The following is a 27,149-nucleotide window of genomic DNA, read 5'->3' on the forward strand; positions in this document are numbered from 1 at the left end:
CCAGTCCAGCTCGTCCCTGCCTCCCTAACCTGTTCTTCCTCCCACCTATCCCCTCCTCCCACCTCAAGCCGCACCTCCATCTCCTACCGACCAACCTCATCCCGCCCCCTTGACCTGTCCATCCTCCCTGGACTGACCTATCCCCTTCCTAACTCCCTACCTACACTCACCTTTACTGGCTCCATCCCGGCCTCTTCGACCTGTTTGTTTCCTCTCCACCTATCCTCTCCTCTATCCCTCTTCTATCCGCCTCCCACTCTCTCCCTATTTATTTCACAACCCCCTTCCCCTCCCCCTTTTCTGATGAAGGGTCTAGGCCCGAAACGTCAGCCTCTCTGCTCCTATGATGCTGCTTGGCCTGCTGTGTTCATCCAGCCCTGCACCTTGTTATCTCGGATTCTCCAGCATCTGCAGTTCCTACTATCTCTGATTCAACGTTTGATTGTATGTTAAGTTTTAACCATTAGTTGTGGGGATTTTTTTAACTGTATGGGCCAGGACTTCGGCAACGGGAGGGACATGGACATTTGGGCAGGGATAGGGTAGTGGAGGGAAAAGTATAGGTGGGGGCGGGGCTAGGCTCGGGCAGGGGGCGGAGCATAGACTCGGATAGGGGAGCGCTCTCTGGGCCTGGGCAGAGCCTGTACTCAGTTCGGGGAGCGCGCTCTGGGCCCGGGCCGGGGGCGGAGTCTGGACTCCGATGCTGTTCGCTGTGGCCGAGGTTCGGGTTCTGCGCGGGGCGCGGCATGTCCACGGGCGGGTCTGGGTTTGGTTGGTGGGCGGAGTTTAGTCTCGAGGCGTGACCTTGGCTCGGGTCGTCGCGTTGGTGGCGGTTTGATGTGGGTCTGGATTCAATCTCGACGTCCAGTGGTTTTCCGGTGGCGTTTTCTTTGAGTTGAAATCATGAATGTGGCCACCAGGTCAGTTTGTAACAGTGGGAAGACCATTGCTGGAAGGAGACAGAATGTTCAACCAGCCTTTGTATTTCCCAATGAAAACCTAGTTTAACTGCTGTGACCAGGCCTCAGCTTGGGTGAGAGGAATTGGCTCTAACTTTCCCTTCGGGTAATGGGTCTTCCGTTTGTGGGTAATATTTTAAGTTCTGAGTTTCTATCTCTCGCCTAAAACAGGAAATCCCGACCTGTACACTTCCCTGACGCTATAGTAGAATTGAATGCGCATTGCATTTAGAGGGCTATGCTGGAACTTTTCCATAAGCTGGTACCTAATTGTCCTGAATAGCCATTGCTAATTTTTTGGTGTGTTCATCCAGCTCTACACCTTGTTATCTCACACTGTAATGGGATGTGCGTGTTACTGGTAAGACTCGCATTCTCTGCAGGTCCTTAATTGTCCTTGAACTGAATGTCTTGTTAAGCCATTGCAAAGGGGAAGAGTCAGCTACACTGGTTCTGGAGACATACGTAGGCCGCATCAGATAAAATAAGGACATTATAAAAAGTTTAAAAAAGAAATTAATGAGAGTTTAATTTCACTTAATGGTCACTTTTTTAAATTAATTGATCAATATATTAATTAATGGCACCACGACTCATATCAATAGAACATTAGCCTAGGCCTTTTTATTACTGGTTTGGTGACAGTACATTTATGTAATTATGACATCAGTCCCTTCTTGCATTACACACATTTCTCAGGAGCCACGCAGTAACCATGGGAATTATTTTAAACTAATTGGAAAGATATTCAACCTCCTAACAGTCTGACAATAACCTTTTTTTCATTTATTCATGGGATCTGAACCTGAGTGTAAACATTGTTGTGGACACAAAAGGAAGAAAAACTTTAAATTCTTTAAGTGCCTGTTAGGTTTGTTTTACTATATCAAAATAACTGAGCATTTTGTTATACTTCCTAATGGGAAATGTGAATAAAGTTTGTTCAATAATGGCTGCCTGCAGATGAACATAATCTTATTGGTCATGTCTCTTGGTGGCTAGTTGGTGTTCGTATATCCTTATTGCTAGTTTTCTTCCAGTTTGGCCTATGTAATGTTTCTCTCAGTCCTTGCATGGTATTTTGTATATTATGTTAGTTTTATGGGTTGTGGGTATGGGATCCTTTACGTTTGTCAGTAGCTGTCGCAGGTGGTTGTTGGTTTGTGGGCTAACCTGATACCTAGGGGTCTGAGTAATCTTGTGGTCATCTCTGATATGTCTCTGATGTATGGTAGGGTGACTGGTTTGTTTGGTCGTGTTGTGTCTTCTTGTGGTCTTTCGCGGAGGTAACGGTGCTTTTTGGGTATCCATTCCTTTTAAAAACTCAGTATAAGTGCTCCTGTTCTGCTTTGCGCAGTTCTAGATTGTTGCATTGTGTTGTGGCCCATTTGAATAATTTTCTGATGTAGCTCTGTTTATGGGTGTTGGGGTGGTTGCTGGTGTAATTAAGTATCTGGTCCGTATGTGAGGTCTTTCTGTAAAAGCTAGTCTGCAGTTCCCCATTGTTCTTGTGTTCTACCATTATGTCAAGAAGGTTAGTAGGTTATTGTTCTCTTCTTTTGCGAATTTTATTCCGGTGAAGAAGGTTGTTTATGTGTCAGTGGCTTTCTTCTAGACTTGTACGTTTTGATAATCATGAAGGTGTCATCTACACAGCAGACCCAAAGTTTGGGTTGTATATTGGGAAGCGCTGTCCGTTCTAACCTTTGCTTTACCGCTTCTGCAGTCTGTCCTGATATTGGGAATTCCATTGGTGTTCCGTTGAATTGTTTGAATATACGGTCATTGAAGGTGAAGTGGTTTGTGAGGCACAGCTCTAGCAATTTCTGGGTGCTGTCCTTGTTGATGCTGTTGGTGTTGTGGGGTGCCTGCCTTCCTGATTCGTCCAGCAGTGTGGCAATTGTCTCTTCGGCTTGGCCAATGTTTATGGATGTAAATAGTGCTGTTACATCAAAGGATATCATTATCTTGACCTCTTCTAATCTTGTGACCTTGACGATATTGAGAAATTTTTGGGAGGAGTGGATGGAGTTGGTAGTGTTGTCAACTAAGTATTTCAGTTTCCGTTGTAGTTCTTTGGCTAGTCTATATGTTGGTGTGCCTGGTAGTAAGACAATGGGTCTGAGGGGGACCTCTGGCTTGTGTACCTTAGGGAGTCCATAGAAGCGGGGTGTGCTGGTAGTCTGTCTTGCTGATATCTGCTGAGTTGTGTAATTTCTTCAGGGCTGTTTTCATCCTTTTCTCTAACTGTGCTGTTGGGTCTGTTGCCATCTGTTGAACGTAATGTACAAAATACCATGCAAGGATTGTGAGAAACATTACATAGGCCAAACTGGAAGAAAACTGACAATAAGGATACACGAACACCAATTAGCCACCAAGAGACAACCAGTTCTCACTGATCGCAAACAAAGAAGGACATGAATTCGACTGGGACAACACATCCATAATAGCACAAGCCAAACGGAGACATGCCAGGGAATTTCTGGAGGCCTGACATTCCAACCAGAACTCTGTCAAAAAACACATTGAACTGGACCCGATATACAAACCACTGAAAAACAGAAATGGAAGTGATGCCAACCACCGTAGCAAACTGAGGCACATAAATAACAAACGAGACAGAACACCAGCGCTTCACCGGAGGCGCAGTGACGACGTTACCTAGCAGGGTGAGAAAACATCTGCAATCAAACACACCAGCTCGGCGAGCAAATCTACAGTGTCAGAACATAATGTCACTTGGTGCAATATACGATAGGCAATGATGAGACTGGGATGGAAGTTTTTTTTTAAATACCTCATTTGAGACATTGAAAGCTGAAGGACATAGTGACAGAGATAGTAGGAACTGCAAATGCTGGAGAATCCGAGACAACAAGGTGCAGAGCTGGATGAACACAGCAGTCCAAGCAGCATCGTAGGAGCAGAAAGGCTGACATTTCGGGCCTAGACCCTTCATCAGAAAAAATATAGTGACATGTTTTTGAATTGAGTTGATTTTGAGGAAGTTTGAATAATTTATAGGATTGCTCCGTGTGTAATTTGTGCTCATGTAAATGGGTGACAGGGTACAAAATTGTAAGAAATGTCACAAGTTATATTTGGAGGCATTGAAGGATTTCACCCCTAACAAAGGGGGCTGATATAATTACGAATGAAAGTTTCACTTTTGGCTGAAAGCAAACAAATTAGATGTGAATAACAATTTCCTTGCTATAATAAGGCCAAATGCTTTTGCTGTTTCTAACAAATGTTGAGACGCTCCAGTTCGATGGAATATTCCTAAATTAGTGTAATTCTGGACTCTTGTAGGGAATTGAGATTCAGTTGCAGTTACCAAGTGAGACTGCTATAGATTACTTTCTCCAAATAATTAAATTCTCTCATCGCTGTAGGTATGCTGCAAACTTAATGTGATATTTTTAAGAGGCCTAAAAAACAAAGTCCAGGCCAAGATTTTGGGCAGAGACAATAAGCTATATGGAAGAAGGTCTGTGATGAGGACAAAGCTATGGGATTGAGAGAAAAAGAGTTGCAAGGAAGCTCTTTTCTTGAGTTGTCAGGGAAAGTTCAGCATAACCAGGTCATATCAGCAAACTTTGCAGCCTCAGAGTCAGAAGGTTAGATGCAACCATTGCCATGGTGACCACCATCCAATTAAATGCTCATTCCAGTCGATGTGCTCTGCTATGAGAAAGTTGACCATATCCAGATGGCATGCAGGAGTAGAAGAAACAATGATGCTTGAGGTTGTAGTAACATTCCAGGTAATGGCCATGCAACAGATCAACTTCCTGGTACATCTAGTTCAGAAATTTGGAAGTCCTCAAATTTGTAGATGATAGAAATGGAAACAGAAGTTTTTGTTATTAAGCAGGAAGATCAAGAGTTGTACTTGGAGATCAGGAAAAACAGTACATGGAATATGAGAGTAAAAGGGCTGAAAATATAGTACCAGCGCACTCATTCCAACACACAGAAAATACTCTCAAAACAAATACAAGTTTGAGATTCCCAGCTTAATTTCATAATTGATGCAACTGCAGCAGTTTATTATCTTGGAAGGAGATGTAAGTCACATTTGAATTCATTTAAACAGACTCGTTTTTGAATAACTATTCCAGAGTTGGGGTGGAATACGATAATGCAGCCATTTATTTGCCATTAGAAGGATTTGACTGAAAATTACAATTAAACTGTGCTGAATTATTTACAGTAAGAACAGTAATCTGCTGAACCCTAAATGTGACAGGAATTGCAATTAATTGCAATTTTTGTCATTGAGCAAATCTTAAGACAGCACAAAATGGTCTTTCAACGTGGAAGACGATACAGTAAAATTAGGTGTAATAAAGTCGAAGTCAAGATAAAGGACAAGGCAGTGTATAGCCAACATGATGTGAGGTGAGATCAGTGTTATATGCACTAAGAAACTGTAAATAGAGTTGGATGGATTAGATTGAACTGGGGCAATGAAGCAGGTGCTGAGATGTAAATAGGTTGCTTCCATGATGCTTGTTCAAAAAAGAGATGAGTCCTTCCATGCCAATAGTGATTATTAGCAAACAGTAAATCAGGTGATCAAGAATGATACTTTCCCAGCTGCCTACCAGTGAAGATTTGCATTCTAAATTAGCCAAAGGAATGATGTTCAGTAAGAGATTTTTTCAAATGCAGTTTAGCAATTAGAGTAATTGACGAGCAAAAAGCTGCTTCCCATTCGGAAACACAAAGGGTTGTACCAGAAAGAAGGATTACCATTTAGGATGGCTACTGCTCCCACATTGTTCTAGAGGGTAAAGAGTTCGATATTAAGTCTGTGAAAAGTATGCTGCTTGTTGGGCGACATTCTAATTAGCAGCAAAACGGAGGAAAAGCACATTATAGGGTTGAACAAAGCCTTAGATTGACTTCTGGAGTATTCTCTCAAAAGCACAAATATTGCTTCATGGTGTCAAATGTAACATTTCTGGACCACCTCTCTCACACTGCAAGAGACGTTTGAGGTAACAATGAAAACAGAGCCTTGAAAACAAAGAAGAATGTAGAATGTGCTTAAGGATCATTGTGTATTATTTTGCAAATCAGCGCAAGCATCTGGAGAAGAACTACTGAGAAGCAACATTCTGGCCAGCATGAGAATTATCTGAGCAACCGCAGAACTGCCTATACAGTTTTTCCATCTGTCCATAACCTATGTTTTATTATCTTGTCTACATCTGTGTGTGTAAGGGGGAGTTTATTTGGGAAATAGAAATAATTAGTAGAATTAAATGCTGATAGTTCGTAACTTTTACCTGTGGCTAGAGTGTATTCACTTGAAATAAATGGTAGCTTTTGTTTAGTACAGAAACCTGATCTGTGCATTCTGTTAGCATTGGTCTTAAAGTCGGGTAATTTGAGGAATTATGCATGTATTTTAAAATCTGTAACTTTTGTGACGATTCTGGGAAATCAAGCTCAGCTATTCCAGTGCTCTACCCAATGAGGCATGATCCCATCAGTTCAATAATAAATATAAAGTAGCAGATCATGCATATGTGGGCATTTTTTCAAGACTTCCCATAAAGAGTGATTCATTTCTAGCCACGAAGTTACTTGTGAATTACTTTAAATACTCGTGATAGGTCAGTGTCTGCCAGAGAAATAAGTGAAGAAATCCAGGTAGATATTGTTCTCAAAGTGTTCAATTATGTAATGAATGGACAACCTAAAGAATGTGATGTTGAGACATTGCAGGAGAATTTGTAGGAATTAACAGTTTGTTTCTTAAAACTCTCAGTTTAAGAAAATGATTCAACAAAATTCTTTTTATTCTATCAAATAATAACAAAATACTGTGGATGCTGGATCTGAAATAAACAGAAAATGCTGGAGAATCTCAGCAGGTCTGGCAGCAGTTTTGAAGAAGCCACCTGGGTTTGAAGCATTAACTGTTTCTCTTTCCACAGGTGCTGCCACAGTTTTTCCAGCAGTTTTTGTTTTGATCCTTGGTCGACACAAGAAACAGTAGGAATGAGAAAGCAGCAGGGCCACACAGTGGCTCAGTGGTTAGCACTGCAGCCTCACTGGGCCAGTGGCCAAGGTTTGATTCAACCTTGGGTTTGGGTGGGATGCTTTTCGGAGGGTCAGTGTAGACTTAATGGGCTGAATGTCTTCCTTCTGCATTGTAGGGATTCTATGATCAGGTGCATGGTGCTTCCTTTGAAGTGGGAAGAAAAGACTACCTTATTTTGGTCAATAGCAGTGGAAATAACAAGTGGTCATAACAACAGAGTCATAGAGGTCTACAGCAGGTTGAGTCAGTGCCCCCTACTACAAGTGCTAAAACTGGTGAGTTTTGAATAGTTGGTTTGCAGTCTATGGATTTTTAGAGGTGTTAGAGTCATATAATTGTCACCAGTTTACGTAAGAAGAGTTTGAAGTTTTTCTGAGGAAGAATGGTATCGAATATGTTCTGACAAACTTTACCCTGATATCACCCAACATCAAGTGGTGCTGTCGTAAGAACCATACCGATCGTTTTCAGGAATATTTATCTCATGACTTATATGTTCTACGACAAAAAAAATAGGTTTAGGAATGTAACTTTTAAGTTGAATGGTGAATGGTTAAATGTAGATATATGGACACGTGTGGCAGAGAAGCTGATAAAAAGCCCTGAAGTGGATATAATTCATTCAAGTTGATATTACAGTAACTATACATAAAAGCTTTTTTTATCTTGCAATGTCAGAGAGGGCATAAACACTTAAACAATGGATGACTCCTTTTTAATGCTGAGATGTAGCTGAAGGGTCTGTACTTACTTGATATAAAAAAAAACACTACATTATGTATAGGACTTTTGAGAAGAAAGCTAAAACAATCTTTACAAACATGATTTTTTTTTGTGGGTCAGGGAGTCAAGAGTATGGCAATTGTATTCACTAGAAATAGAAACGATTTGTATAAATGTCACAGCCAAAGAATAGTTTATATGCAGATTGTAAACAGGGAAGACTAAAATCTGTTTAATAGTTCAAATCACAGAAAAGTCTTCAAATTAGGGATAATTAACCTAAAGATCTGTTTGATGACATCCCAAAACATACTACATTATTATGGTGATAAACTGTGGGAGATTGGAGGCTCTTTTGCTTAATTCATCTGGATATTTGCTGCAAAAGAGTTTAATTGCATTTTCAGCTCTGATTGACTATCTTCTTGAGTGTCCTGTAGATTAAGCCGAAAGGGTGTTTGGCTTTTAGTTGAATTGAGAAGATACTACCTTCATCGTTCCTTATGAAATGTGGATAGGACCTGATCTCTCAATTTAGATCTTATGAAGGAAAAGCAGCTGGAAGATTTATGCCTGCTCAAAGCTAGTGGAAGAAATCTACAGTTCTAAGATAAACTTGTGGCAAAGAAGCAGTGAACAGAATTAACCAGGAAGAATTCAGAAGGTAACCATGGCGAGGGATTGAAGTACCCAGAGTAAGTGATATAAACGAAGAGTTTTACCTTGGAGAATTTGGGGCGGCTCAGTGGTTAGCACTGCTGCCTCACAGCACCAGGGACCTGGTTCAGTTCTACCCTCGGTGACTGTCTGTGTGGAGTTTGCACATTCTACCCATGTCTGTGTGGGTTTACTCTGGTTCCCTCCCACAGTTCAAAGATGTGCAGGTTGGGTGGATTGGCCATGCTAAATTGCTCATAGTGTTGAGGGATGTGTAGCTTAGGTGGGTTATAAGGGCATGGGTCTGGGTGGAATGCTCCAAGGGTCGGTGTGGACTTGTTGGGCCAAAGGGCCTGTTTGCACACTGTGGTGATTCTATGTCTATCTAATAGCTGGAACCAAAGAGACTTAAAGTAAATTCCAGAGGACTGTGGCATATTTTTGAGTGGTTCTAGCAGAAGTAAATAACTCTAAGATATAAAATATAAGATAATTCTCGTGGAATAAGTAAATTTGTGTGTGCATAACATTTGTAACTTTAAAACGTAATGTTATATGAAAGTTTCTGTTTAAAACCATGAAATCTTGTGGCACAGTTCTATTAGTTAAAATGAGCTGTTTGGATTCCTCTTTAAACATTAATAGCCCCGAAAAGGATCATTATATTGTGACGAGATCTTTGCAGAAGTATTCATTAGGTAACAAGCTGGGCAGAAATTTCAATGTTTCTCTTCAACACAGGCTTGATAATTTTCTGTTCTCCTGCAGAATAGTCCTATTGTCTACAACAGGTTGCTCACCTTAAGAGTTTGTGTTGGTCAAACATGCTCATAGGTCAAAGCTTAGTTTTCCTAAACTTGACATCAAATAGCAAAGTCAAAAAAAAAAGCAAAATGACAGTGAGCCATCAGGCATGAAACTTAGAGATTTCGGTGCTGAACAGAAAACATGGTGAAAAACCACTGAGGTGATAAGGAAGGTATGTAATTGAAGAATATGTGACAAATGGAGAGCAGGGAAAACCTGCAATTCAAATTCCGCTTACTGCCTAAAGCAAAAGTCAGAAACAAAGTGGGAGTCAAAAAGAAACTGATTGAACCACATTATCTATGGAACTCTATGTAACCCTGAACTGAGTTTCCAACTGTTAAAAACTGTTAACTTCATTCTCTGTCACAATGTCGGCCAATAATAGAGCTGTTTTAAAGAATGTCAGCTTCAAATGCTTTAATTATCCTACAAGTGTGTGTGATGATGCAACTACAGTTTATATCCTGTTTTGGAAAGCATGATTTGTGGTGAACACAAAATGCAGCACATGTTAATAGTCATTATATACTTAGATTTTAATGAAGTGTCATGGTTGATGAGTGAAATTTTGTACGAGCTGCCCTTGAATTGTGAACAAAATGGGAGCAAACGTCTTTTGACTCTGCATTGAAACCAGAGAAAATATCTTGAGTTGTATAGCATGAGATTAAATTTCTAGTGGTTATAGCTGTCACCGGTATCAACAGTGGTGTGAGCAATGTAAGGTTTTTTTTATTATTACCCATCAGTAACAGTAAATTCAATATGTCTACTGATATTTCAAAATGTGACTAATGCACAAAGATTTTTCTTTTATGCTGACATGTGATGGAGATCTGCTATGACAATTTTTTTTGTAAAGTTAGGATTTAGGTCTTCACATTTTTAAAGTAATGTTATTCCACGTAGTGGTCAAACTTGTTTTAAAATGAATGTAATCTGATTCTGAAATATCAGTTACCTTTATAATTGAAGTTGCTGTTGTTCACGTAAGGATTTTTCTTTTTAAAACAGAATACTTCGAAACCGTGGCTCCGAACTGAAATTGATTTTTTTAACTCTTGCCATTATTTATGTCACCATTCCGTTTGCCTTCAAAATGTGTCCTGTTATAGTGACAAAAATCGTATATCTTAATTTTTGTAAGTATTAATTTCATAAATCCATTCTAGTAATCTTTTTACAGTGTAAAATAAGAATGCTATTTTGTTTGCCATTTTCTTTCTTAAATGCGTTGATGCAAAGTTACATTTACATAATGCCCTTAATGTAGATCCACGTCTCAAGGCAGTTCGTAGAAGCGCAATCTGATAAAAATGACCACTGCAACAAACAAGAAAGTGTTAGACTAAAAGCTTGGGTTTTAAGGAGGGCTTGATAAAGAAGAATGAAGTGTAGAGGCAGATTGTTTATGTGGGAATTCTGGAGTGTAGATTGTAGATTGCTGAGATCCAGAAGTATGAAGTAGGAGAGTGTGTTTGGGATAGGGTTTTGGAATGCAATGAGAATTGTCAGAGACTGGAGAAGGTGAGGAGCTCGTGAAGGTATTTAAACAAAAAGATGCAACTTTTAAATTTTTTTGGGAACTGAGAGTTTAGGGGGCATGAAAACAGGCAAAGTAGATCAGGAGGAACAGGAAACTGAACTGGGCTAACCATATAAACATAGTGGCTTTAAGAGCAGGTCAGAGGCTTGGAATCCTGCTGCAAATAACTCCTCTCTTGACTCTCTAAAGCCTGTTCATCATCTACAAGGCAGGATTCAGGAGTGTGTTGTATTATCCACCTCTTGCCTAGATGAATACAACTCCAAAAACACTCAAGAAAGCTGACACCATCCAGGACAACACAGCCCACAAAACTGACACAGCGTCTACTCCCTCTGCGATTCTCCTTAGCAGCAGTGTGTGTACCATCATCAAGGTTCACTGCAGAAATTCACCAAGGCTTCTTGTCATGTTCCACATCCACGACCACTTCATCTAGAAGGACAAGGCCAGCAGATTAATGGGATAACCACCACTTGCAAGTTCCCCTCCCAGACACTCACCATCCTGACTTGGAAATGTATTGTCCTTCCTTCAGTATTGCTGGGCCAAACTCCTGAAACTCCCCCTCTGATGGCATTGTGAGTCTGCCTACGGCACAGAGATTGTGACTGTTCAAGGAGCCACCTTTTCAAGGGCAATTAGGAATGGCGTTAAATGCTGATACAGCCAGCAATGCCCACATCCCATGAAAAAAAATTGCAGCTGAGAACAGGCTTAAGACACTGCCTGAGGAACTGAGGGTCTTACGGCACACTGGTAGTATTCCTACCTCTGAGCCAGAAGGATTGGGTTCAAGCCCAACCTACTGCAGAGGTGTATCATTGCATGTTTTAAAAATAACTGCCTGGCAAACTCCTGCGCTGTTTTTCTGGTGCCGACAATGACAGATCTCCAACTTCTGCAGCTGCTTTTCTTTATGCTAGATATGACTCCAACCAGTGGCGAGATTTCCCCTAATTCTAATTGACTTTAGTTTTGATCAGGATCCTTGATTCAATTCTTGGTCAAAAGCAGCCTTGATGTCAGACAGTCACTCTCACCTCATCTCTGGAGTTCAGTTCTTTTCTCCATTTTTGGAAGAAGTCTGCGATGAGGTCAGGAGCTGAATGACCCTGGCGCAACTCAAACTGACTGCCAGCAGAAGTTGCTCCTCACAATGCATGTAGTGGAAGGGAAACCAAGACATATATGGCATGGCTAACACTTCATTGCAAATACAAGCACATATTTGTAAATGTATTGCTATTTCAGAACAAGCTGCACTTATTACCCAAGCTTAATCTCATCCATTTTAGAACCTGTATAAGAGCATGCTAATCCTCCACCAGTGCCAGGGTATTCTAACATCATTTCATTGTTCATTGTGGGACCATTGGATAATGGTAAACATTTAAATGATTGAAAACCTTCAGTTTTATTCAACAAAAGCAAAAAAAAAATAAAAACTGCATTTGCTTTGGGGACCAGGCAGTGACACCTTACCTTTTGAACAACAATAAATTTGTAATCAACAAGTGATCGCTGCACCAAGCTCACATCTACTGGAACCAGTGGTCAATTAAGTCTCATCTGGTATGTTGCACTCAATTTTGCTCAGTCCTATCATACAGATAGTTGTGTTCCTCTGGCTCAATGTCCTTATCTTCCTCCTTGAAAACAATTGCTGCACTGCTGACTCTTCTGAGGCTATCACATCCCTGCTTTGTTCCAGTTGTGTAGTGCACAGCATGCTAGAATTATATTGGCTTTGGGCTAAAGCACAAGCTGCCTGATGATTCAAAGCATCAGAAACTCATCTTCATTTGGTCTTTCATTTGCTCCATGATGTCCCTGGTGGAGGAATGGGTTGCGTTGTATCTACACTCAGCCTCTGTCAAAGGGTTGTGTAATGGAGTCATCAGCCACAGTTGAAGAGGGTAGACCTAGTTTTTCATACCCATCTTGTAAAGCATCCAGCTCTTGAAAGGAAGCACATACGTGCGAGTTCTCAAGGAAATAGGCATCATGGCAGCTTCCAAGGTATCTGGTGCAGATGTTTAAGATGTGGTACTGATTTTGTAAGTGACTTGTACATTAACCAAATGGAATCAATCCTTTTTGTCGATTAAAGTCAGTCGTGTTATGGCGCTCTCAATGTGACGTGCATAGATTGTAGCATCCCGCTCCTGCAGGAAGTCAGCTACGTTGGCAAAGTCTCCTGCCCAGGCTGCAGCATTGACCTCCTCATGGGGAAATGAGATGAAGTAGTGTGATTTGGCACAATTGCATCAGTAGCAGTCTTGATACAACCGTGGGTTGAAGACTGAGAGATCCCTCACAGGTTCCCAGTGGCTTTGTGGAAGCAGCCAGTTGAATATACGTTTAGTGCTGCCTCTACAACCACTGGATAGGGTGACCACCCACCTCTTCAGGTCGCAGGTCCCACTCTATCGGTTACCATAGTTCTGAGAAAGTGTCCTGGGACATCCTCAATCTATGGCAACTCTGCGTCTGGCTCATCTGGAGAAAATGGCATTGAGGAAGATGGACTCTGGGCCTTCTGTACACTTCTGCGTCCTGAGGGGATCTTCAGCTGTAATTGCTTAATTTAGACACTATTTGGTAGCTGTAGGAGGTTGTTGCTGGTCCCAGGCTTGTTAGCGCACCTGTTCCTTTCCTATTTCTCTGCATCTTTGTTACACGGCAGCAAAAACAACAAAAAAAATCCATGTGTTGCTGGATCCATTGGTCATGGATCTAATGAACCTTAATGGGAAATTTAAGAAACAGAACAAGTCCTTCCAAATAGGGTGGTTCGGACCGTTGTTGACCATTCTATTTGCAATAACCTGTGTCCTCCCATGCACTGTTGTCCCACATCCATATTTGTTGAGTGCCTGACCTTCACAGTTATTGTCACCAAAGCATCATAGCTACCTTTGATCACCAGAACTGACTTCTGTACCAAAGCAGTGGTTCCTGGTGACTAGCACACAAACAGCACCAACACCCCCCCACCCCCACGCCTTGATTTTCATTCATTGAGATGATGGACAGCCTTGATTGAGGACTGATCAGACTCCTATCTGATATCTGCGCAGTTCCCTTGCCTGGTTGCACTAGACTTGTAAAATTACAGTGGCCCACTCTACATGTTGCAGTGCTATGAACCCATTTACCTTGGATATTCCAAGCTTGCAGTGACTGTGTTCAAGCCCCTGGACTGATATCAGCTGCTGCCCTTGACTTACTGTGCTGGAATCCCCTGGCTGAAAGCTGTTTCTCTTGATTTGAATGAGGATTAATCCATTAGACTTTAAGACATATCTATTTTATTGAAGCATGTATTGTATATTTGCTTGTGTTGCTGGCATGTGTTGCAGATGTGAGATTGACACAGTATGGTACTGTGTAGCTGCATGTCCACCATGTTGACTGATGGCTGCTGACAACCATAATGAGATGTAAGACTTCGTGTCTGTGCTTAAAAAAACAAGGCAAGATGAGTAGTACTGTGAGCATTTATACTCTAGCTGAGGGGGCAAAGTGCAAACCGGCAAGGCAAGGCAGTGATGCTGTGAACATCCAAGTAGGTGTAAAGTGAGTGAACACTTGTGAGTAAGGGAGGCAATGGCCTAGTGGTTTGATTGTTGGACTATGAATCCTGAAAGGCAGTTCATGTTCTGGAGACCAGGGTTCAAATCCCACCATGGCAGATGTTGAAATCTGAATTCAATAAAATTTCTGGAATTAAGAATCTATTGATGACCATGAAACCATTGTTGGTTGTTGGAAAAACGCATCTGGCTGGCTGAGTTCCTTCACCTGGTCTGACCTATATGTGATTCCAGAGCCACATGATTCTAAACTGCTCTCTGAAATGTCCTAGTAAGCCGCTAATCGCTACAAAGTCAAATAAAAGAAATGAAACCAGGCCGACCATCTGGCATCAACCTAGGCACCAGAAAAGACAACCAGTTGCCCCTGCAAAGTCATCCTTACTAACATCTGGGTGCTAGTGCCAAAATAGGAGAGCTGTCTCCCAGACAAGTAAAGCAACAGCCAATCATACCTTACAGACAATATCCCAGACACCACCATCCCCACCATCTGTCCTAAAAGAGGTGGTGGCACAGTGGTATACCATTGGGAGGGAGTTGTCCTCAACATTGACTCCAAATCCCATGAAGCCTCATGGCTTCACGTTAAGAATGAGCAAGGAAACCTCCTGTTGGTTACTATGTACTATCGTCTCTCCAGCACAATCTGCAACCTCATGGCCCAGTAAATCCTCATTTGAACCATTACTGTCAAACCAGGGGATCAACATTGGTCCATTGGAGAGTGCAGGAGGGCATGCCAGGAACAGCACCAAGCATGTCTTAAAATGAGGTCTCAATCTGGTGAAGCTACCACACAGAACTACTTGCATGCCATACAGCATAAGCAGCAAGTGATAGAGCTGAGCAAGCCTAAAACGAACGTATCAGATCTAAGCTGTGCAGTCCTGCCACATCCAGTTGTGAGTGGTGGTGGACAATTAAACAACTCACTGGAGGCTGAGCCTGTATAAATATCCCCATCTTCAAAGATAAGACTGAAGTATTCACAGGAATCTTCAGCCAGAAGTGCCAAGTGGATGATCCGTTTCGGCCTTCTCCAGTTGTCCACAGTATTGCAGATACCTGTCTTCAGCCTATTCAATTCACTCCATGTGATGTCAAGAAATGGTTGAAAGCACTGGATAGTACAAAGGCTATGGGCCTTGACAACATTCATAGGATCCTCAGATCACAGAATCCCTACCGTGTGGAAACAAGGCCCAACAAGTCCACACCGACTCTCCCTAGAGCATCCCACCCAGACTCACCCCCTCCCTGTACCCTGCATTTTCCAGGCTAATCCATCTAACCTACACACTATGGGCAATTTAGCATGGCCAATCCACCTAACCTGCACATCCTTGGACTGTGGGAGGAAACCCATGTAGCCATAGGGAGAATGTGCAACATCCACACAGACAGTTGTCCAAAGCTGGAATTGAACCTGGCTCCCTGGCGCTGTGAGGCAGTAGTGCTAACCACTGAGCCACCATGCTGCCTCAATGTAAGGTATAAGCACGACTGGGATTTGAACGCAGGATTGCCTGTTTACACAGGCGCTTTAACCAACTAAGCCACAGAAATAGCACTGAAGACTTGTGCTCCAGAACTTGCCACACCTGTGGCCAAGCTGCTCCAGTACAGTTACAACACTGGCATCGACCTGGCAATGTGGAAAATTGCCCACGTATGTCCTGTATAGAAAAAGCAGGACAAATCCAACCCAGCCAATCACCACCCCATCGCTCTACTCTTGATCATCAGTAAACATAGAACAGTACAGCACAGTACAGGCCCCCTGGCCCACGACATTGTGCTGACCTATTATCCTACTAAGATCAATCTACCCTGCACACCCTACATTTTACTGTCCTCAATGTGCCTGTCCAAGAGTCGTTTAAAAGTCTCTAAAGTATCTGACAAGACGAGTAAAGTGTTGGAAGGTGTCATTAACAGTGCCATCAAGCAGCGCCTGCTCAGTGACATCCAGTTTGGTTTCTGCCAGGGCTACTCGGCTCCTGATCGCATTACAGCTTTAATTCAAATATGGCAAAAAAGCTGAATTCCAGAGGTGAGGTGAGAGTGACAATCCTTGACATCAAGGCTGCATTCAGTCAAGCGTGGCTTCCAGGAGCCCTAGCAATACTGTAATCGGTGGGTAACAAGGGGCAAACTCTGTGCTGGTTGGAGTTATACCTGGCTCAGAGGCAGATGGTTGTGGGTGCTGTAGATCAGTCATTCTCAGCTCCAGGACATCTCTGCAGGAGTTCCTCAGGGCAGTGTCCTAGACCCAACCATCTTCAGCTTCTTCATCGATGACCTTCCCTCCATCATAAAGTCAGAAGTGGGGATGCTTACTGATGATTTCACAATGTTCAACACCATCTGTGACTCCTCCGCTACTGAAGCAGTCCATGTTCAAATGCAAGAAGATCTGGACAATGTCCAGGCTTGGGCTGACGAGTGGCAAGTAACATTTGCACCATGCAAATGCCAGGCAGTGACCATCACCAATAAGAGTCAATCTAACCACTGCCTCTTCACATTCAGTGGTGTTGCCATTACTGAATCCCGCACTTTCAGCACCCTTGAGGTTACCATTGACCAGAAACTCAACTGGACTGCCCACATAAACTACAGTGGCTGCAAGAGCAGGTCAGAGGCTAGAAATACTGCGTGACTCTCCTCCTGACTCCCCAAAGGCTATCCATCACCTACAAAGCACAAGTTAGGAGTGTGATGAAATGCTTTCCACTTGGATGGGTGCAGCTCCATCAACATTCAAGAAGCTTGACACCATTCAGGACAAAGCAGCCAGCGTGACTGGCACCACAGCCACAAACGTCCACTCCCTCCACCATTGACATTCAAGAGCAACATTTGTAGATAGTACACAGATGCAATTCCCCCAAGATCCTTAAACAGCATCTTCCAAACCCACAAATACTTTATCAGGAAGGACAAGGGCAGCAAACGCAAGGGAACACCACCTGGCAAGTTCCCCTCCCACATCACTAACCATCCAGACTTGGAAATATATATCACTGTTCCTTCACTGTTACTGGTTCAAAATCTTGAATTTCCCACCCAAACAGCACATATACGTCAACCCACAGCACATGGACTGCAGTGGTTCAAGAAAGCAGTTCTCCTCCACCTTCCCAAGGCTGACGAGGAACAGGCAATAAATGCTGGCCAGCCAGTAATACCCACATCCCATCAATGAATAAAAGAAAACTAATAGAGCAGATGAGGAGCCTTAAGATGTAAGATGTTTCCTGTTTCCCATGTTTCCATGAGTTGGATGCCTGTCCTGCATGCAAGAAGCAGCATTACAGTAAGAGTGCCATGGTACTGCAAAGTGCAGCATTGAAGTGCAGAACTGTATTGTAAGTGGGTCAGAAATGTGCCATGAAGATGTGGTGAAGCTGGTATGTGTCTAATGTCAACTTTCGTGGTGGGTGAGTGTGCAAGCAGTTTTTGCCCATGGAGCATGCCCTGATATGTGATGACTGTTATTCAAGTCGGAGGCCTAGAGAAGCAAGTACTGACCAAGAGTTGCCAGGTACCTGCTGTGATTTTCATGTCAGGAGTTGTCACTGTCTGGTATCTATCTAGTGGGTGTGAGAATAGGAAACAGCCTATCAATGAGGTAAGATTATGTACCAATGGCGTGCAATTGGATGAATAAAGGCCTCTGCTACTCACTCGTGAGATTCCTATTTTGCATTCAAAACTTAGTTGGAGAATCAGATGTTATTCCTGATGTTGAGAATGTGATTTCTGCGATAGGGTTAGGGTATCACTCTATTTTCCTAACTGATTGTGAATGGCACGTCATTTCCAGGGCTGTGAAGATTCTGTTCCCATTGTTTCAGATCAATGAAAGCTCTTTAGAAAGATAATTATTGGAAGCAGACAGTTATCTGAAGGTTTAACTCTGGCTGGCAACATCTGTGGAGAGAGAAACAGAGTTAAACCACTTTGCTTCAAAATACCCTAACCTCAGTCTTGGTGTAGGAACAATCTTGTTCAGTTTGAATTTTCTTGCTTGTTTGCATCAGTCCTGAGTGATTAAGAAAGCAGGGATGATATTTGCTTTTCATTTGAGAAGGGCTGAAAACCACATGCAACGTTTAGTAAAATAAATCTATTTGATTTGAATCTAGGACTCGGAAGGGAAGACATGATTTGCAGCATCCAATTTTGTTCCTAATAATTAAAAATATTGATTGAGAAAATGTTATTGGATAGGCCAGTCACTTTCTTCCAGTGAATGTGAACAATCTATCCAGTTTTACATTTTACATTTACATTTACAGTTTTATAATATCCACTTTCTCTTGGAAGTATAATTCCTGAAGATAATTAAGTGAAAGTTCAGAGTATCAATTCATCTCATCACTGTAAGGAGAAATGTTGATATTGCTTTTTTATAAAGCTGGTTAGAGGTTTATAAAAGTAAGTGCTCGACTCAGCATTCTTCATTATCATTGGGAGTTTATTTTTTACTATTACAGTGCGACGTCCATTTATTGATTTTAAGCAGCCTGCAAACTATTTACTGAACCACACTCTAAATTTATATCTCACTCCAGAAGAAGGAATTACAGTAGGGGTTTGGTAAGTTCCAATTACTGAAGTCCTACAGAAAATCTAATAGATAGGTGTACTTATCAAACAAAATTACCTTGTCTTTAAGCCAGTTTTTTTTAAATTGCTGTAGAATATTATTAAAATTGCATAAAAATTTACATTTGTAAAGCATTTAATTCATCAATTTTAAAAACATGTTTATTTTGGTGTATGAATTATTGTTATGTAAATAATTGTGACAGATGTTTTCATCTAGGATAGTCCAAAAACCAGGAGGAGTGATCTGAATGTTTTCAAACCAGGAGACCTTTATGCTCAATCTCGCTTATTATTTTGAATCCTATATATCAGAACGATTGGAGACTAGAGACATTGGTCGTAATTTAATGTTTCCTCTGACCTTTTAGGTTGTTCTTCATTTCATTTAGTATTTCTCTGCACCCTTTCATCCTGACTTCACATTAATGTAAATATCTTTTTAAAAATTATTCTTTTGGTGGCAACCTTCAAATGCAGGCAACCATTGAAAACTACATGATAAACTTGGTTATCCTGAACTCAGTGGGCCAGGCATTTAGGGAGGGATACTTAAACAGGCATTTGACTCCTTATTTGCATTTGCAAAAGGACTATTTCCTGCATCACGCATGGAGCCTGATGTTTATACATTCAGCCTTTTCCAATATGGCAGGTATTGCACTTCCTGCTTGGAGAATATGTTCATTTATTGGACACTTAAGTACATATTCTATATTTATAAAACGGGCACGGTGTCAACAAATTTTCAGATTTTGATCTCTTTAACCCAGAAACAGTCGACTTGGATAAAAGTATTAAAAACAGCTCAGTGCACAATTCTAATGTAAATTCATGCAATCAATTGGAAATGAAATCAAATGGAAGCTGATCTCATCATGAATCACAACTGAAATCAATTGTATGCATCGTTATCTTGTAGGAAGCAGTATTTATTTGGATGGATTTGGATAATTTGTCAAAAACTCTCTTTCCTCCATTGAGAAATGACTAAAAACAGATGATCTGGTCATTTATTTCACTGCAGCGTTTTCAGCATCACAACTGTGATTACACTTTGAAAACATATCATTGGATGTGAAATACCTTGGCAAATTCTGGCTTGCAAAACATGCTACATAAATACATTTTCTTCCTTCTTTCTCTCCTACTACTCATAACAAACTCTCTGGATACCTTTACTGGCTTCTCTTATGATTGTATAATCCTGGTTGTGTTAAGGTTCCATTTTTTGACCCCCACCTATTCTTCACTGTGTTGCTTTTATTGATGTTACCCATAAGGTTGGGGTATGGTTCAATTGTGTAAGCTTAAAATTTTGAGCTTTGCCTTAATGGTTGTTGTAAGGCACATAGCATAGACCATAACATATAAGTCAAGCTCGTGTATAAAACTACCCTATTTTTCAGTGCAAAAATGCATGTTTAGGCCTATAGTCAGTGTATAAATTGACTAGGAGGCTGGAACAATACAGCAGGCCAGGCAGCATCTGGAGGAAAGGAGCAGTCAACGTTTTGGGTATTGGGTAATACCTGAAACATTGACTGCTTCTTTCCTCCAGATGCTGCCTGGCCTGCTGTGTTCTTCCAGCCTCCTGTTTGTTTACCTTGGATTCCAGCATCTGCAGTTTTTTTGCCTCTATATAAGTTGACCACTCCAGAACATTTTCAACTAATAAACACATATTTAGGGCTATTACATTAATGGTCATCAACAATTTTTCAGCTTAGAAAGAAATATCTAGGATTATATTCAACCTTTTAAATGGTACATGGGATCAAGCGGATGACATGGGTTGTATTGTCAAGAAATGCATGAGATTTTAGGACAGACCTAAATAGAGCAGACTGCTCATGGCAATTGACAACCAGAAACGTATCTTCCTGCAAAAAAAAGTGAATATGCAAGTGGTTTCACGTTAAAAGTTGTAACATTTATGCTAACTTGTCAAATAACTGCAGAGAGGGAATTTGGTGTTTGTTAAAACCTGTGCAATACTGGAAGAAGGAATCCACACTGAAGATGATGTCCAGGATTAAATGTGTCATCAGAACTGGGAGCGAACACAAGTCTGATCTGGAGAAATGCCTATTAGAATGGGTCCTTGAAAATCAGCAGAAGGGTTACATCATCACCAGAGTGCAATCCTATACATGCACTTAAGTGGCCACATCATGCTCTTGAGTCCAGCACAATTTCAGGGGAACAGGGGAATTGGTCTAGCCAATTTATGGAAGACGGTGAATTTGACATTTTTAAAAATCTTATGATTTATTCAAACTTGTAGCATTATTGAAACTGAAATGTGACGCATTGATTTAATTTGAATTAGTCTGTTAAATGTCAAGGAAGTGATTTGCCTATACCCACGCTGATGGTTCATTTTTTTCTTTTCATCTATAAGTCAACACCCAAATTTCAGAAAGATGTTTGAAACACCAAAGGTCAGCTTTTATGCCACAATCTATGCTATGGTATTCGCTGCTTGGTTGCCTTTCCACATGATCCAGAACTTCTGCAATTTAACTTACAAAAGATACTGTACTAAAGTCTGTTAATTTGCATATTTTTCCCCAGTTCCATCACAGTTTCTAGCCACTCACATGCTTATTGTGGTACACAATTTGTGTCCTCTTTGATTCTGACCAGAACTTGAAGTTTCAGTCAACCTGTACTAAAACTGCTATTTCCACTTCTGTAACAATGCCTCCCTTCCTCTCTATCTCACCTACTTCGAGTCAAAACTTCTATCGCTACATTCATTCTCACTAGGCACAGAGTTTCCTGCCTTCCCAATTCTATCCTAGCCAAACTGTACATTGTGCCTCAATTCCCTTCTGTTTGCATTCCTCCTATCCTAAAACTAAAAACCATTACTTAGTATTGTTCATGTTGCCTGTACTTATGCCTTCCAATGAATCAGTTTCAAATCTGTTGTCATTATTTACAGGTCCTGCCAACATTATATCCCATTCTAATACTGCGAATTACACACAGCTCTTCATCCTTCAGCTTCCGGTCAACTGTGTATTTCCTTACCATCGATAGTCAAATAACCCTGCACTTGCATTCCCTTCTTCTACCTTACTACATCTGTGGCCACTTTCAAACATTTTTATCAAACCATATTTCTTTGGCTTTGCTAACTGTGCTTACGATTATGTGAAAGCGGATGTTGTCGTTGTCATCATGGAGAAAACAGTTGCCTTGATGTAATTAATGTTTAAATCTTAGCAGAGTCAGATACTTTTTCCTTCATTATGAATAGGATGTTTTTTCTAGGTTTACTATACCAGATAAGAGATGGCAAGAAGCTAAGGGGAAGGACCAGCAGTGGTATGAAGCTACACTGGGAGATGATAATCCAGTAATTGTTTATCTTCATGGAAATGGAGGCAGTAGGTGATGCCATTTTTAAAAGTACAAATGATTATTTAATAAATAGACTACCACCAGAACCTGTATTACATTTAATAATGCTTAGTAAACTCACATGTTGGTGTTTTCATTTATTTTTTTCTGTGTTGTAATTAAACATTTTGTTGATTTAAATTTAGAGCTGTAGGACACAGAGTTGAACTGATAAAGGTAAACATTACTTTGCTTTCATCAGTGCATATTTTCCTAGGCTCTGTATCAGTTCTGGAAAAAATACCTTTGCCTGTTTACGCCACATAATTTATACTTTAAATCTTTAGAGTTTTATTGTTAAAAATTAAATATATGGAGCTAAAAGTGTCAGTGTTTTGTAGATGTCTTCATCTTACATAAAATGTTGAGACGTTATTTGATAAGTAGCAAGAATTTGTTTAACCTAATAGCTGCATTGAACGTAGAACATCGAACAGTACAGCACAGTACAGGCCCTTCTGCCCACGTTGTTGTGCCGACCTATTATCCTACCAAGATCAATCTACCCTGCATTCCCTACATTTTACTATCCTCCATGTACCTATCCAAGACTTGCTTAAAAGTCTCTAAAGTATCTGACACCACTACCACTGCCAGCAGCGCATTCCACACGCCCACCACTCTCTGTGTGAAGAACCTACCTCTGACATCTCCCCTATACCTTCCTCCAATCACCTTAAAATTATGCCCCCTCGTAATAATCATTTCCGTCCTGGGAAAAAGTCTCTGACTATCCACTCTATCTATGCCTCTTATCATCTTTAAACCTCTATCAAGTCACCTCTCCTCCTTCTTCGCTCCAATGAAAAAAGCCCTAGCTCCCTCAACCTTTCCTCATAAGACCTGCCCTCCAGTCCAGGCAGCATCCTGGTAAATCTCCTCTGCACCTTCTCTCTCTAAAGCTTCCACATCTTTCCTGTAATGAGGTGACCAGAACTGAATACAATATTCCAAGTGTGGTCTAACCAGAATTTTATAGAGCTGCAGCATAACTTTGCGGCTCTTAAACTCCATTCCCCTGCCACTGAAAGCCAACACACCATCTGCCTTTTTTACAACCCTATCAACTTGGGTCGCAACTTTGAGGGATCTATGGACGTGGACCCCAAGATCCCTCTGTTCCTCCACACTGCCGAGAATTCTGCTATTAACCCTGCATTCTGCATTCAAATTCGACCTCCCAAAATGGATCACTTCACACATTACTGGGTTGAATTCCATCTGCCACTTCTTTGCCCAGCCCTGTATCCTGTCAATGTCCCGTTGCAACCTGCAACAGCCCTCCACGCTGTCCATAACTCCTCCAACCTTCGTGTCATCGGCAAACTTACTAACCCACCCTTCCACTTCCTCATCCAAGTCATTTATAAAGATCACAAAGAGCAGAGGTCCCAGAACAGATCCCTGTGGATCTTGTTAGAATTGTTAGAAAGAGAAACACTTCATGTTTCAGGTAACTTAGAATTGTACATTCAAACTCTTGACTGCCGAGCCTTTGACTTTAGGTTCACTACAATAACTTGTAGTGATCTGTCTGCTCAACTGCTTTCTCACTTTGATATTTTATGTCCCTGTCCTCATTAAAATCTCTACTCCAAGTCTGGTTGATCTCAAAATATGGTATGCATCTTTGCTCCCTCAAATCCAAGGTGCACAGGCTGATGATATCTGGGGCTGATTGGCTTAGCCATTCATCACTAGATCTGACTGGTTCATATTGAATACTGTCAGGCTTCACTGACCTCTATGAAAATTGCTCAATACTCTTGGATCATCTTGGCAGTGAAAATAATCCCAGATTCTTTTGTTTAGTAGTTCATTATAACTGTCTTAAACCTATGCCGCTAATAAATGCAAGGAGCTAAGGGACTTCTTTGTTATAAAGGTTAAGATAATTTATTCTCCTACCTTTACTGCATTACCCTTGTCTGGCATACTAAACCTCGATCCAGCCTTAAGCCTAATGATGTCTTTTTCAAATGTCTTGACTTGATTGATAATAGAATGTTCAGTGTCAGTAATTTAGACATTTTATATGAAGAAATAAAAGATTGTCTGTCCTTATGTAATAATGACCTAGATGAGAAAAGTGAATGTACTGGAGCCTTTTTGCAAATGACACAAAAATAGGGAAGGCAAGTGGTGAAAATGACACAGACTCTGCAAAGTGATTGGGCAAAAAGTTGGTAGAAGGAATATATTGTAGGCAAATGTGAGGTTTTGTACTTCGGAAGGAAGAATAGAGGTGCTAAATATTATTTAAATGGAAAATTATTGCAGAAATCTACAGAATAAGAATATGGGAGTCCTTGTCCATGAATCTCAAAAATCTAGCACCCAAGTAATAGGGAAGGAAAAACAGATGTTGGCTTTTAATTTAAAGGGAATGAAACATAAAAGTTGGGAAGACTTACTAACCTTATACAAGTGCTAGTCAGACTAGTCAAGGGGAGGTGGTGGCCTGGTGGTATTATTGCTAGACTCTTAATCCAGAAACGCAGCTAATGTTCTGGGGACCCGGGTCCCGCCCAGATGGTGGAATTTGAGTTCAATAATTTAAACAAGAATTAAGAATCTACTTATGAACATGAAACCATCATCTATTAAAGTAAAAACCCATTTGGTTCAATAATCCTTTTCAGGGAAGGAAATCTGCTATCTTCATCTGGTCTGGCCTATAAGTAATTTCTGATCCACAGCAATGTGGTTGAATCTCAATTCCCCTGAAAAGCCTAGCAAATCATTCGTTTATATCGATCACAACAAAGTCTCAAAGAAATGAAATCAGTCAGACCACCTGTTGATGATGTAAAATCCTCCTTACTAACATGTGGGAGGTAGTACCAAAATTGGGAGAACTGTCTCAAGACTAGTCAAGCAACAGTCTTCACATAGTCATCCTCATGGAATCATGCCTTACAGACAATATCCCAGACACCACCATCACTATCCCTGGATATGACCCAGAGGCAGGACAGATACAGCAGAGATGGCAGCACAGTAGTGTACAGTTGGGAGGGAGTTGCCCTGGGAGTCCTCAACATTGACTGTGGATCTCATGACATCTCATGGCTTTAGGTTAAACATGGCCAAGGAAACCTGCTGGTTATAATGTACTGTCCTTCACTAATGAATCAGTATTCTTCTCTGTTAACAACACCTGCAGGAAGCACTAAGGGTGGCAAGGGTGCAAAACATACTCTGGGTGGGGGATTTCAGTGTCTGCCACCAAGAGTGGCTCGGCAACAGCACCACTGATTGAGCTGTTTGGGACCTAAAGGACGCAGGTGCTAGACTGGGACTGCAGCAGGTAATGAGGGAAAAACATACTTGACCTTGTCCTTACCCCATCTGCAACCTGCAGACGCAACTGTCCATGACAGTATTGGTAAGAATGATCACAGCGTAGTTCTTGTGGAGAGAATGTCCCGCCTTCACATTGAGAATAACCTGCGTCATGTTTTGTGGCACTTTCAGGTGTTAAATGGGGCAAACTTCGAACAGATGTAGCAACTCAAGACTGGGCATCCATGAGCCGCTCTGGGCAACAGAGTTGTACTCCCACACAACGTGCACCTCATGGCCTGGCATATACCCCACTCAACTATTACCAACAAGTCAGGGATTAATCCTGGTTCAGTGGACAGTGCAGGAGGGCCTGCCAGGAACAGCACCAAGCATGCCTAAAAATGAGGTGCCAACCTGGTGAAGCTACCAAACAGGACTACTTGTGTACCAAACAGCATATGCAGCAAGTGATAGACAGAGCTAAGTGAGCCCACAACTAATGGATCAGATCTAAGCTTTGTAGTCCTGCTACATCTGGTTGTGAATGCTGGTGGACAATGAAACAACTCCCTAGAGGAGGAAACTCCACAAATATCCCCATCCTCAGTGATGGAAGAGCTGGACGCAACAGTGCAAAGGTTGAGACTGCAACAGTCACATCGATCATCAGACACAAGTGCCAAGTAGATAATCCATCACAGTCTCCTCCAGTGATTCCCAGCATTACTAATACCAGTCTTCAGCCAACTTGATTCACTCCACATGATATTCAAAAAATGGTTGGAGGCACTGAATAGTGCAAAGGCTGTGGCCTGACAACATTCCGCAATAGTACTGAAGACTTGTGCTCCAGAACTTGACACTTCCCTAGCCAAGCACTTCCAGTACAGTTGCAACACTGGCATCTTCCTGACAATGTGGAAAGTTGTCCAGGTATGTCCTGTACATAAAAAGGAGGATGAATCCAACCCAGCCAATTACCGTCTACTCTTGATCATTTGTAAAGTGATGGAAGGCGTCATCAACAGTGTTATCAAGCAACATCTGCTCAGTGATGTCCAATTTAGGTTCTGCCAGGGCCACTCGGCTCCTGACCTCACTACAGCTTTGGTTCGAACGTGGACAAAAAAGCTGAATTCCAGGTGTGAGGTGAGAGTGACAGCCCTTGATATCAAGGCTGCATTCAACTGATTGTGGCATCAAGGAGCCTTAGCAAAACTGGAATCAATGGGTATCGGGACAAACTGTCCATTGTTTGGAGTCATACCTGGCGCAAAGGAAGATGGCCATGATAGTTGGCGATCAATCATCTCAGCTCCAAGACTTCTCTGCAGGAGTTCCTCAGGTGAGCGTCCTAGGCTTAACTGTGTTCAGCTGCTTCATCAGTGACGTTTTCTCCATCATAAGGTCAGAAGTGGGGATGTTTGCCAATGTTGAGCACTACTCGCGACTCCTAAAATACCAAAGTAGGCCATGTT

General features: G+C 41.5%; 1 pseudogene; it reads left to right on the forward strand.

Annotated features, from left to right (window-relative positions):
* Window positions 1-810: 810 nt before the first annotated feature.
* The window catches only part of LOC109923394, a 36,840-nt pseudogene continuing 10,501 nt past the window's right edge, over window positions 811-27,149 (forward strand).

This window comes from Rhincodon typus, chromosome 8 (genome assembly GCF_021869965.1).
Source record: "Rhincodon typus isolate 14 chromosome 8, sRhiTyp1.1, whole genome shotgun sequence".
Lineage (NCBI taxonomy): Eukaryota > Metazoa > Chordata > Chondrichthyes > Orectolobiformes > Rhincodontidae > Rhincodon > Rhincodon typus.